Genomic DNA, 12401 nt, shown 5'->3' on the forward strand with positions numbered 1-12401 from the left:
TCTTTCAACCCCTTGCATGTAGGAAGGAGCCATTTAAGTGGAACCGTAATTAATATGCAGTCAGCAGAGGCTAATTAAGAATTTATTTTGGCTCCTTGATGAAGTGACAGTTTAAAAGTCTGGTTTCTCATTTCCTTGGTTGGCTACACAGGATCCCCTGGAGTCCCTGTGAAACCTACAAACAGGAATAAGTCATCTCTGGAGCTGTGTGCCCAGCTGGGGAGCATCCTGCCCTGCACCTGCCCGTACCTTGCAGAGAACACAAGACCCCAAGGACAGCTCCGTTTCCTTCTCCCATCTGCGCCCTCCTGCCTCCTGGAATCACGGCTCACTGTCCCTGTTCCTTCCTTCTCCCGCTGTCCTCCCTCACCTCCACCATCTGCCCTCTTCTCCCTACCTGTGCTCCCTCCCAGGCCTGGCTGCTCTCAGCTGGAGCCTCCTCCTTGGTCTCCTTGCTTCGGCCGCCCCCGTCATGTCCCCTCCACCCTCACATGACAGCCTGAGGTCCAAATATAAAACAGAACGTTTAAAATATTCATCAAAACCCTCCAATGGCTTTGTATTGGCTTAAAATAGAAGCTCACCCCCTATCCCGGATACCAGTCCATCCAGCCCCTGCCGATCTCCCTGTCTCACCTCATTGATCATCGTCCTGTTTCCTGCCTTCTGACCTCAGCCCTTCTGGCCACCTATCCATCTCCCGCACACACACATACTGAGTTGTTCCCTAAACCCGAAGTCCCTCTGTCTTTCCTCAGCTGCCTCTTGCTTTTTCCCCAGGTGTCCATTTAAATACTCCAGAGAAGCTGTCCCTGACCACCACCAGCTGTACCACCACCACCTTCCTCCCAGGAAGCACCCACAAGCCCACCGTGGCCCCTGGGAAGGGGTCTGTGGGTCGCTTCATCTAATTAGCCTGGGTCCGAGTGAGCTGCAAAGGCCACGGGGGGCTCACCTCGAGCTTCTGTACATCTCCTCTTGTGAAAATCAGTCCGCAGGCAGAGTTGTTTGAGTTCTGTAGGGTCTGTTGGCTTTGCATTTTCCATGGAACTACACCTCACATTGACCTCTGGGGAAACCAAGCCTTAGGGGTTACAAAACCCTGGGGCACCACTGCCCTTCCTAGAAACTGACCCACGATGCTGAGTGGCATCTCCTGGACAGGCAAGTGCTGTCTCCTGCATGCCTCCTGCTAGGGGTTACCCCGCTCTCCATCCCTTCTGGTTGGTGGCTGCAAGCTCCCTGCAGCCTTGTGTGGCCAGGAATCGGCTCTCCCACACAACCCTGCCAAAGCATCATCAGGTAGGAGTCGCTGTGGCACTGCCTCTCACGCTCGTTTTCCCTTGATCTTCCTCTAAATCTCCAAACCCCATAAACTCCTTATGCTCAATCCTGTCGGGATTTTTTTTCCCCCTTCACAATGTTTATTACTCTGAAACAACTTCATTTGCTTGCTTACTTTTTGGTCTTTTCCTCATTAGGACCTCAAGTCCACGCCATCAGTCAATAGCCTAACACAAAGATAATTGCCCACACTGGTAAGTGGAAAAAAAAAAAAACCCTGCAAAGTAAAAACAAGAGGTGTCATTTTGCATCCACGGTGACATGTTTATAAAGCTTCCACAATAACACGTATTTCCTCTCTCCCTCTCTCCCTCTCTCTTTCCTTCTGTGTGTGTTTTGGGGGGGTGGGGGAGGGACTCATGTACTAATAGATGTGTAAATTGGCACAACGTCTTCGAGGGAATTTCAAACCTCACAATACACATTAGGCTTGGCGAAGCCATTCTATAATTGATCTTAACCAAACGACTGAGAAGCGACATTCCAAAGCCATTCTATTTCCAAGGCCGAGCCAACAGAAATATCCCCACATGTGTACAAGGAAGAATGTTATAAATAAAGAAATAAGAACTTAAAACTTGCACCACGAGGAAGATGAGTTGATACACTTCTCTCTAGCACAGCTGGGAACCATGGGCACTGTTTATACAGCAAACCCCAAAAAGTCTGAAAGATGAGGAAAAAGAAGGAAGGATGGCTGGAGACCAGAGAACCCTGGGGTGATCTAGAGCTGGGGTCCCTGGGCTTGCTTTTTTTTTTTTTTTTTCCTGCTATCCCAGACTTGAAGCTGAGGAAGAAAGCAACAGGTAAATCTCAACCGACACAGAAGACAGGGTCCAGCCAAAACCTACTGCTGTGCGTGGGCACTCAGCCCACTGCTTGGAGCACCAGCAGCCTGTAGCAGGGTGCCCGAGTGTGAGTCCATCTCCACTCTGGAGCCAGCGCACACCCTGGGAGTCACCAAAAGCTGCAGAGACCCCCATCATGAACATCTGGCTTTGGCCCAGTCCAGCCTCAGCTCGGGGCATTCAAAGAGTGAACCTAACAGATGGCAGACGTGTATGTGTGTGTGTTGAATACACTGCTCTTCAAATACACTAAAACAAACATTTTGTTTTAATTTGCTCTCTACCCAAAGATCCAGAAAATGATGAAACTAGGAAGTTAGAAAGACAATTAGCTTCCCTACTCCAGAAAAAAAAAAAAAAAATGTAATCCACCCTCAGCCAGATGAACAATGGCCAAGTGGGGAGGCTCGGTCTCCGTCTTGACCAGGTTAGAAGAGGCACCGTACCCCCTCAGGCAGCACCAAGGAAGGCCAAATAAGGAACTATGGTGTGAGTGGAGACTGCACAAGGAGCAGTGATGGGGAATCCTATTGTCCCCATACATGCGGGTTTCCATCAAGACCCAATGGAATTGGAATCCCAGACTCAGAAATAATGAGATCTCCCCATTTTGTATGTCGAACAGACCAGGCAGGGAATCTGTCAGTAACGGGGTGGGGAGTAGGGGGTACCCACCCACAGTAGTCTTCACCTTGTCTTGTCAGCACTTTCAAGAAGAAGTCAGCTAAAACTGATGTTTTAAATAAGATTGGAATCAGATGCAGTCTCATGCATTTAACATAACAACCAATGTTTATGTTTTAGCCCAGTCATTTGTAACACCGAGATCCAAGAAGATCTGAAGCCAAGCAAGAAAGGGAAGTTAAGAGGAGCCAACTGACATGACACATGTTAGAATTATCTAGCCGAGATTCTTAAAGCAGCCATGGTAAACATGCCTCACAAGTGAGCTGGAATATGTTTGAAACAAATGAGAAACAATGAGCAGAGAAATACAAGACCTCAGCAAGGCAACAGAAAACAAACAAAAAAGAGCATGACAAATTTAGAATTAAAAAAAAATACAATTACAATAACCAAATGAAAGGCTCAGCAATTGAATGAAAAGAGGAAAGAATTTTAGAGCTAGGAAACAGAGCAGTAGAAATGATCCAATCTGAACAAGAGAGGGAAGATGGTCATAAAATCGTTAATATAATCTCTGAGACGAAGAGACCATAGTAAGACTTTCATGTCACTGGAGTCCCAGAAGTAGAAGAAAAACAAGGCATGGCAGAAAAATTACACAAATAACAGCTGAAGACTTCCCAAACTTGGCAAGAAGCATGAGCCCATAGATTCAAGAAGCTGATGAAGGGGCTGGCATTACAGCACGACAGGTTGAGCCTCCATCGGACATACCAGCATCCCTTATGGACCCCAGTTCAAATCCAAGACACTCCACTTACAACCCAGCTTCCTGCTGATGTGACTGGAAAAAACAGAAAAATATTGCCTAGTTTGTGGGCCTCTGCACCTACATAGGAGACCTGGACAGAATTCCGTTCCAGGCTTCTGACTATGGCTTGGCCAAGCCCTAACCATTATGAACATTTAGGAGTGAACCAGCAAATATTTCTCTCTCTCTCTCTCTCTCTCTCTCTCTCCCTCACTGTTCGTTTACGGAGTGAACCAGCATAGGGAGTGAATGCACCATGTATGACATAGTTTTTCAGTAAGTGATGACCCGCATGCGTGATGTCACAGCCATAGGCGGCACCGCCAGTGGCATAGCAACCGTCTCAGTGTGTGTAAACCACACTCTGTGATGCTCACACAACAATGAAATGGGCCAACAATGCATTCCTCATCACGTGCCCCATTCATTGGCTTATGACTGTGTAAACATTTTCTACAGGAGTATAAAGGAAATCAGGACACGCTCAGACAAAAGGCAACGGAGAGAAATTTTTTCCAGAAGAGCTGTTCTAGAAGAAATACTAGAGGAAATGGCTAAAGAGAAAGGAAACGACAAAACTGCAGATCCTGAGGCATCCTGACATGATAGCATGATGAGCGAAAAAGTGAGCAAATACAAGATGTTTTCCTTCTTTGCTTGAGTTTCCTAAGTTAGCTTTGTTGGCTGATACAAGTATTATAACACTGTCTGAAGTGATTCTTAATTTATGTGGAAGAAATTCTGAGAGGGATTTCCTGCCAGCAAGCCCCAAGACCACTGAGGAGTGAGACAACAGTGTCCTTCGGCTGCAAGAATCACCGGAGCATCCTGCAAGATTCAGGGTCCCAACACTTTGGGCTATTCCCCACTGCTTTCCCAGGCCATAAGCAGGAAGCTGGATCGGAAGTGGAGCAGCCAGCACTTGTAGACGAAGGATTAGCAGTTGAACCATCGTGCAGCCCCAACAGAATTTCACATTTAAATCATAACATATTCATGCAAATTGTCCCCACCACTCGAAAGACAAATATTGGAAAATGGATTAAAAAACAGGAGTTAATTATATCCTATCTACTGGAAAGCTACGTCAAACATAATAAGTGATGTATGTAAGTTGAAATTAAAATATGGAAAAAGATGTACCATGCCGGCATTAATCATAAAATCACAGGAGTCATAGTAATAATCATCAAAGTGGCTACAGAACAAATACAATTAGCAGAGCCGAGAAGAACAGGACAGAATGAGAAAGGTTCAACCAAGGAAACGCAACAATTATAAATGTGTAGGCATCCAAAAGCGCAACTGTAAAACACAGGAAGAAAAACTGAAAGAATGGAAAGGAAGAAAAGGAAAATCCACAAATTTTCTCATATATATATATATATTTGCTTCTAATTTTTTTTTTTGACTTTTATTGTAAAGGCTGATTTACAGAGAGAAGAAGAGACAAAGATCTTCTATCCCCTAGCTCATTCCCGAAGTGGCCACAACAGCCGTAGCTGAGCCAGTCAGAAACTAGGAGCCAGGAGCTTCTCCCTGGTCTCCCACACAGGTGTAGGGTCCCAAGGCTTTGGGCCATCCTCGACTGCTTTCCCAGGCCGCAGGCAAGGGAGCTGAATGGGAAGCGGAATAGCTAGGACACGGACCAGTATTCCTGTGCTTCAAGGGAGAAGATTAGCCACTTGAGCCACTGCACTGGGCTACTTAGATATTTGAATACTCTCAATAATTGGTAGAACAACTGAACAGAATCAGCAAGGATACTGAAGAAGGAGGTATCATCAACACACAGGATCCAGTCAAGCTTTACAGCACACTCCACCCAACAACAGCACCATGCACGTTCTTTTTGATTGCCCACAGAATACACACGAGGATACTGCAAAGTGCTCATAGTAAAATGAAATTAGAAGGTAAGTTTAGGGACCAGGGCGGTGACTCAAAAGGCTAATGTACCTGGAGCGTCAGCATCTCTTACGGACACCAGTTCATGTCCGGCTGATCCACTTTCCACCCAGCTCTTTGCGTATGACCCACGAAAGTAGCAGAGGATGGCCCAAGTCTACACACCCTGTCCTTACAAGGGAGACCCAGAGGAGGCTCCTGGCTCCTAGTTTCAGATCAGTTCAGCTCCAGCCATTGCAAACATTTGGGGAGTTAACCAACAGATGGAAGCGCACGCTCTCTCTGTCTCTCCTCTCTCTCCTCCATAAATCTGCCTCTTGAACAAAAGTAAATAAATCTCTTTCTTTTTTTTTTAGATTTATTCATTTTTATTACAAAGTCAGATATACAGAGAGGAGGAGAGACAGAGAGAAAGATCTTCCTTCCGATGATTCACTCCCCAAGTGAGCACAATAGCCGATGAAGTGCTGATCCGAAGCCAGGATCCAGGAACTTCTGCCGGGTCTCCCACGCGAATGCAAGGTCCCAAGGCTTTGGGCCGTCCTCGACTGCTTTCCCAGGCCACAGGCAGGGAGCTGGATGGGAAGTGGAGCCGCCGGGATTAGAACTGGTGCCCATATGGGATCCCGGGCATGTTCAAGGCGAGGACTTTAGCCGCTAGGCCATGCCGCCAGGCCCATAAATCTCTTTCTTAAAAACCATGTTTTTTGGTACCAAAAATATGTGAAATGCAACTGTAGCTTTTGCCATGAACTATTCACAGCCCTCTTGTACTAAGTTAGAGCCCATCCTGGGATATTTGAGAATAACAAGTACAAAATACACTGTATTTTTAAAAATTGAAATCAAACAGAGCAGCACCAGTGAAAGCGACGTCTTGTGGTCCAGCTGTTGCTTCTAACCCTTGTGGATACGCCCATGACAAGGGGGCTTTTACTTAAAACGTGTTGAACTCCTTCTTTGGAGGAGCATTAGCCTTACAATTCTAAAGGAAATCGAAAGTTACCACAAAAGAAAATTTAAAAGAAAAAAGAAGGGAGAGAGGAAAGTGTTGTTGTAGTCTTAGAATTGTGTCTAGAAACCATGTGCAACCTGTCCTCCTTATATCGATTATAACGAATCAGGCAAAACTTAACATATAAAATCATACAACCTGTGCTTTCATAGCACAATGGAATAGACTAGGATTCTGGTGATTAAAAAAAGCTAGCAGGAAAATCCACAAATACCTGGCTATTAAATGACACACTTCTAAAAATTAAGTCCATGGATCAAGTGGTAGTCTCACAGGATGTAAAGAAATACATCAAAGTGAATGAAAACAGAAAGAATATGTATCAACATTTAGTCATTACTCAAACAGTGCTAAGAAATGTATAGGACCAAATGCATTCACTAGAAAAGAAGAAAATTCTCAGAGCAGTAATTATGGTTCCATCCCAAGAACTTACTAAAAAAAAGAATAAAATAAACCCAAAGACAATTGAGAAAGAAAAGTATAAAAATAAGAGCAGAGATCATTGCAATTGAAAAGAGTAAGGCAATAGAGAAACATGAAAGAAAAAGAAGCTTGGTTCTTTGAAAAAAAAAATCAACAGAATCGACAATCCTGAGACAGGGCTAACAAAGAAAAACAGAGAGAAGGCACAACGTACTGATGGCAAAAATGAAGCCAGGGAAAGCTGCAGACCCCGGAAGCATCGTGAAAACAGGAAGGGACTACAATAACTACTCACACACACTTGGCAACTTAGATAAAATGGACCCATTCCTTGAGTAACACAAGCTACCCCCATTTTTCCAAATAGGAAATAGGGCATTTGGATAGCCCCATTCAAGACAGTAGATTCATAATTTTAAACCTGCTAAAAAAGAAATCTCTAGGCCCAGATGGCCTGAAGTCTACCAAATGTTTATAAAAGAAATAACACTAATTCTGTACAGTCTCTTCCAAAAGAGTAGAAGGAGGAAGAACTTTTCAATTCATGTTAAAAAAAAAAAAAAGATTTCTTTTTATTGGAAAGGCAGAGAGAAGGAGAAACAGAAAGATCTTGCATGCACTGGTTCACTCCCCGTTTGGCTGCAACAACCACAACTGGGCCAGTCTGAAGCCAAGAAACTGGAGCTTCTTTCAGGTCTGCAGCCTGGGGTCAGGGTGCAAAGAACTTAAGCCATTCTCTGCCACTTTCCTAGGCATACTAGCAAGGAGCTGGAAAAAAAGTGGAGCATCCGGAAATTGAACCAGTGCCTATATGGATGCCAGTGCTGCAGGCGGAGGCTTTGGCTACCCCATACCATAGCACCACCCCCTCAACTCATTTTATAAAGTTAATGTTTTACCTGAATAACAAAATCAAAGATGAATACAATACTAAAAGAGAACAGGGCAACAAATCAATATCCCTTATGAATATCAGCACAAAAATCCTTAATGAAATACTAGTAAGCAGCATTTGCGATACATGGAAAGTGTGTGCTATAACCAAACATTGTTTTAATATTTCAAAATAAATCAACGCAACCCACTACATTAACAAACCAAGGGAAAAAAATCATGTGATATATCAACAGATGCATGAAAAAACATTCAAAGCAGCACAACCTTCACTCATGATCCAATTCTCAGAAAAAAATTAGGAAAGGAGATGAACTCCTCGGTTTAATCAAAACAACTTCACAAAATCTACAGCCCCATGACACTAAATGGTGAAAGTCTGCTTCTCTGTAAGATCAGTAAGAAGGCCAGGACATCTGATCACACTACCTCAGTCAACACAGAGCTGAAAGTTCCAGCCACTGCTCTAAGGCAGGAAAACAAAACAAAACCAACTAGAAAGAAAATGGTCAATATTTCCGACGGAAAAAAGGCAAACAAAACTTAGAGCTAAAAAGTGAGTTTGGCAGGGTATTAGAATAAGATGATCATACAGAATTTTGCGCACATCTGTATTCTAGGTACGCACTCCCAGAAGCCGAGGAAATAGGACACACCCAGATGTGCACAGCCAGAAAAACACACAAAGGACTTACAAGCGGATGAAAGAAATGAAACAAGTTCTAACTCCACAGAAAGCCAACTGTGTGCACTGGTCGGAAGCTGCAACCATGATGTAAAGGCATTAGTTTTCTCGAAAGATTGACATGTAGGTTTAGTACATTTGTTAACAAAATCCAAGTGATGGACAAGGTCATGCTAAAATTTCTACAGGAAAGGCAAAGGAACTAGAACAGCCACTGCAATCATATAAAAGCAAGAATAAACTATTGCAACTAATTCTATGTATGTATGTATGTATGTATCGGAGCTTCTCAAACTCACTACGCGAAGGGGAAGAAGCCACACTCAAGAGGTTGGATGTCTCATAATTCCACAGTGTTTGATTTTCCAGAAAGGCAGATCTGGAGGAGGGGCGGGACAAGTAAGTGTTGATGGGAGGGAATGCAATGGGGCAGGGGGGTGGACATAGAGGGGATGTGATGGTCAGTTTTTCATACTGATTTTGGCAGCAATAGTTACAGGCCTAGATGCATCTGTCAAAATCCTTAGAACTGTCAGCTTCAAAATAGAGTGTTTATCACGTGTAAATTAAACTGCAGTTAACATCACCAAAAATCTCTTTAAGAGTGACCAGCGCTGTGACGTAACACATAAAGCTACTGCACCACCGGCATCCCGTATGGGTTGCTCCATTTCCAATCCAGCTCCCTCTTAGTGACCTGGGAAAAGCAGCAGAGGATGGTCTGTTTGGAGAGGCCCAGGTTGAACTCCTGGCCCCTGGCTTCAGCCTGACCCAGCCCCAGCCATTGCGACCATTTGAGGGGTGATTCAGCAAATGAAAGATCTCTCTGTCTCTCTCTCCCTTTCTCTCTGTAACTTGCCTTTCAAATAATAAATCTTTAAAAAGACAGACATGAAAAATCTCTTTAAGGGCTTAGCAATAAAGTAACAAATAATACAATTAGAAAATAAGACATGAAGATTTCACCAAAGAGGGGAGACAGATGGTGAATAAACCCGGGGAGCAATGTTGAGCATCATGAGTCACTGGGGAAGCGTGCATCACAACCACCGAGTGCCTGCAGTGTGCACCTCTCAGACCTGGCGATAATGGCACCTGCCGATGAGGATGCAGGCTGTGGTGACGGCAACTGAGCATACAGCTGTTACATGGCCCGCAGTCCCATTATCCTGGGCACCGACCCCAGAGAAATCAAACCTTATGTTTAAGGAGGAAAAAAAAAATCTGTGTGAATGTGTGTAGTGGTTTTGTTCCTAATAGCTCCAAACTGGAAACCACCCAGACATCCTTCAATGGGTGAACAGTTTAAACAAATTGTTCGTTTTCGCTCATGCTATAGGAAAATGCTTAGCAATAAAAAAAAAAGAGGTACAAACTATTACAGCACACAACAATCTAGATGAATCTCTAGAGAATTTCCCCGAGTGAAAACGGGCGACGGCCCAAAATTGCATATTGTAGGATTCCATATACAGCATCATTGGAATGGTGACATTTTATAAAGGGAGAACGGTTTAGTGACTGCCAAGAGTTAAGACGTGGAATGGAGAGAAGCTGATGTGGCTATAAAAAGGCAACCCAAGGACAGGAACATCCCGTTACTTGATTGTATCACTGTCAATATCCTGGTTTGGATACTACCCTCTAATTTTGCGAGATCTTGAGGAAATTGGAACAGAAGATCCAAGGACTCACTCTGAATTGTTCTTTTCAAGTGTAGATGTGAATCTACTGTTATCTCCTAACGAAAACTTAATTAAAAATAATAATGTGATTTTTGCAGCATGGCTTGTAAGCTAGGAACAAAGCATTCACCAGTAGGGGAAAGGTTGGCCGCAGCAGCAGTTCAGAAAGATGCAGCTGCGTGTACGTTTCTTCGACCTGAACAACCACCTGCTTGAGGCCTGGCAGCATTTAGGTTAACATGCACAGTGTAGCTGTTGTGTACGTCACTTGCACCTGGCGGTGCCATTGTCCCCAAGGAGTCAGACATCAATGCTTGCGGGCTGGAAATGGTTACACTTCTGGGGGCTCAAGGTATCCGCAGAGCACATCAGCAGAAACACACGAATGCTTCCAGAAGCCCACGGAAAGGGCATTAAAAGATGCTTACGGTAATGCCAATGAGGGTGGAAATCCGTGTGTCTCGTGAGTCTTCAAAAAGTTTATGGGAAAGACACCTTATTAAAATGTACACAATACACAGATTTTGAAATTCTTTTGCAAATTAGCTTGCTTTTTAATTTCATTTCTCCACAACCTTTCTGAAGCTTTCTTGTATTCTCTGTCATATTAAAATGTGTCATGAGAAGGGAAGAGGGGGGAGGGTGGGGAGAGATGCCTCAAAAATCTTATAAGAGTGACAGTGAGCCCGGCACATAGCCTAGTGGCTAAAGTCCTCACCTTTCATTCACCTGCATCCCATATGGGTGCTGGTTCATATCCCAGCAGGCCCTGCTTCCCATCCAGCTCCCTGCCTGTGGCCTGGGAAAGCAGTGGAAGATGGTCTAAAGCCTTGGGACCCTGCACCCACATGAGAGACCCAGAAGAAGCTCCTGGTTCCTGACTTCGAATCAGTTCAGCTCCTGAAATTGCAACCACTTGGGGAGTGAACCAGCAGATGGACGATCTTTCTCTCTGTCTTTCCTTTTCTCTGTAAAGCTGACTTTCCAATAAAAATAAATAAATCTTTTACAGAGAGAGAGGCTTGAGAAACCCTTGAGTTAGACCAGAATTTCTCAACTCAGCATCACTGACACTTAGGACTAGCTAGCTCTCTGCAGAGGAGCTGCCCCACGCTTTGTAGGGTACCTAGCCTCCTTCCACCACAAGCCAATCACACCCTGACCCCTAGCTGTGTTGACAAGCCTCCAGACGTTGCCAAGGTCTAGAAGACAACAGGTGACCAGCAGCAATGAAAACCCTCAGACACATACACCAACCCCCAGCAGCATTAGCTGTGATGGATCCACAGCCCTTTCATTTTTGACAGGGAGAATATATTCGGGGCTTACTTGTGCTATTAAAAATTAATTTTCAAAAAAAAATGGCTCTCACTGGGAAATGGAGTGCTGCAGGAGTGAGAGGGGAGGCCTGACCAGCCCCTGAGACTCTGGTCCAGCCTGTCCCCTTTCCTCCCTAGCTCCAGAGCCATTTCTGGTCCTCAGTGCCCTCTCTCTGCACACACACACACATCCTCCCCCTGACATGCCTCACCAGCCCCTCTGCATGCCACACCCCTCTCTCTACACTCCAGCAGCTGTGTCGGGAATGTTGTTTGCCTCTCCTCAGCCTAGAAAACAACACCTCATATCTGGACCCCAACATCCAACCTTGCAGGCAGCTCCCATCTCCCCCTCACTAGACCCTAACTAGCCCGTGCTGTGAGGCTAGGGTGCTTGGCAGAGCACGGTTGTTGGCCATTCACTGCCCCTCTGCATCCACGCTTCTCCACCTGCTCTCAGTGGAGTTCCTTTTGCCCTCAGCCTTCTGGCTGGCGCAGCCAATGTCCAACACCAGCTTTAGAAGGGAGCAGGGAACACAGAGAGGTGGGCATTTAGTCCCCCTGCAACTTTCCACTTGGGCCTTCTGCTGGCAACGTCCTATTGGATGTCCTCTCCCCTCAGTCACAGCTCTTACAGGATTCCAGTAACCACCCCTGCCTCTTGTCCCTTGAGACCTAGGATGGTGACAACTTCTCTAGGGCTACATCTGTTCCTTGGTTCTTAAATCGGCCCACACCATATAAATACTTCCTCATTGAGTTCTCTCATTCTTCCTGAATGATTCATGACAGATCCCCAAACAGATCCACAGGCGCCAAGTCCAACATGAGAAGCTGAA

Source organism: Ochotona curzoniae, unplaced genomic scaffold (genome assembly GCF_017591425.1).
Source record: "Ochotona curzoniae isolate NIBS_2020 unplaced genomic scaffold, NIBS_Ocur_1.0 contig_1, whole genome shotgun sequence".
NCBI classification, from domain to species: domain Eukaryota; kingdom Metazoa; phylum Chordata; class Mammalia; order Lagomorpha; family Ochotonidae; genus Ochotona; species Ochotona curzoniae.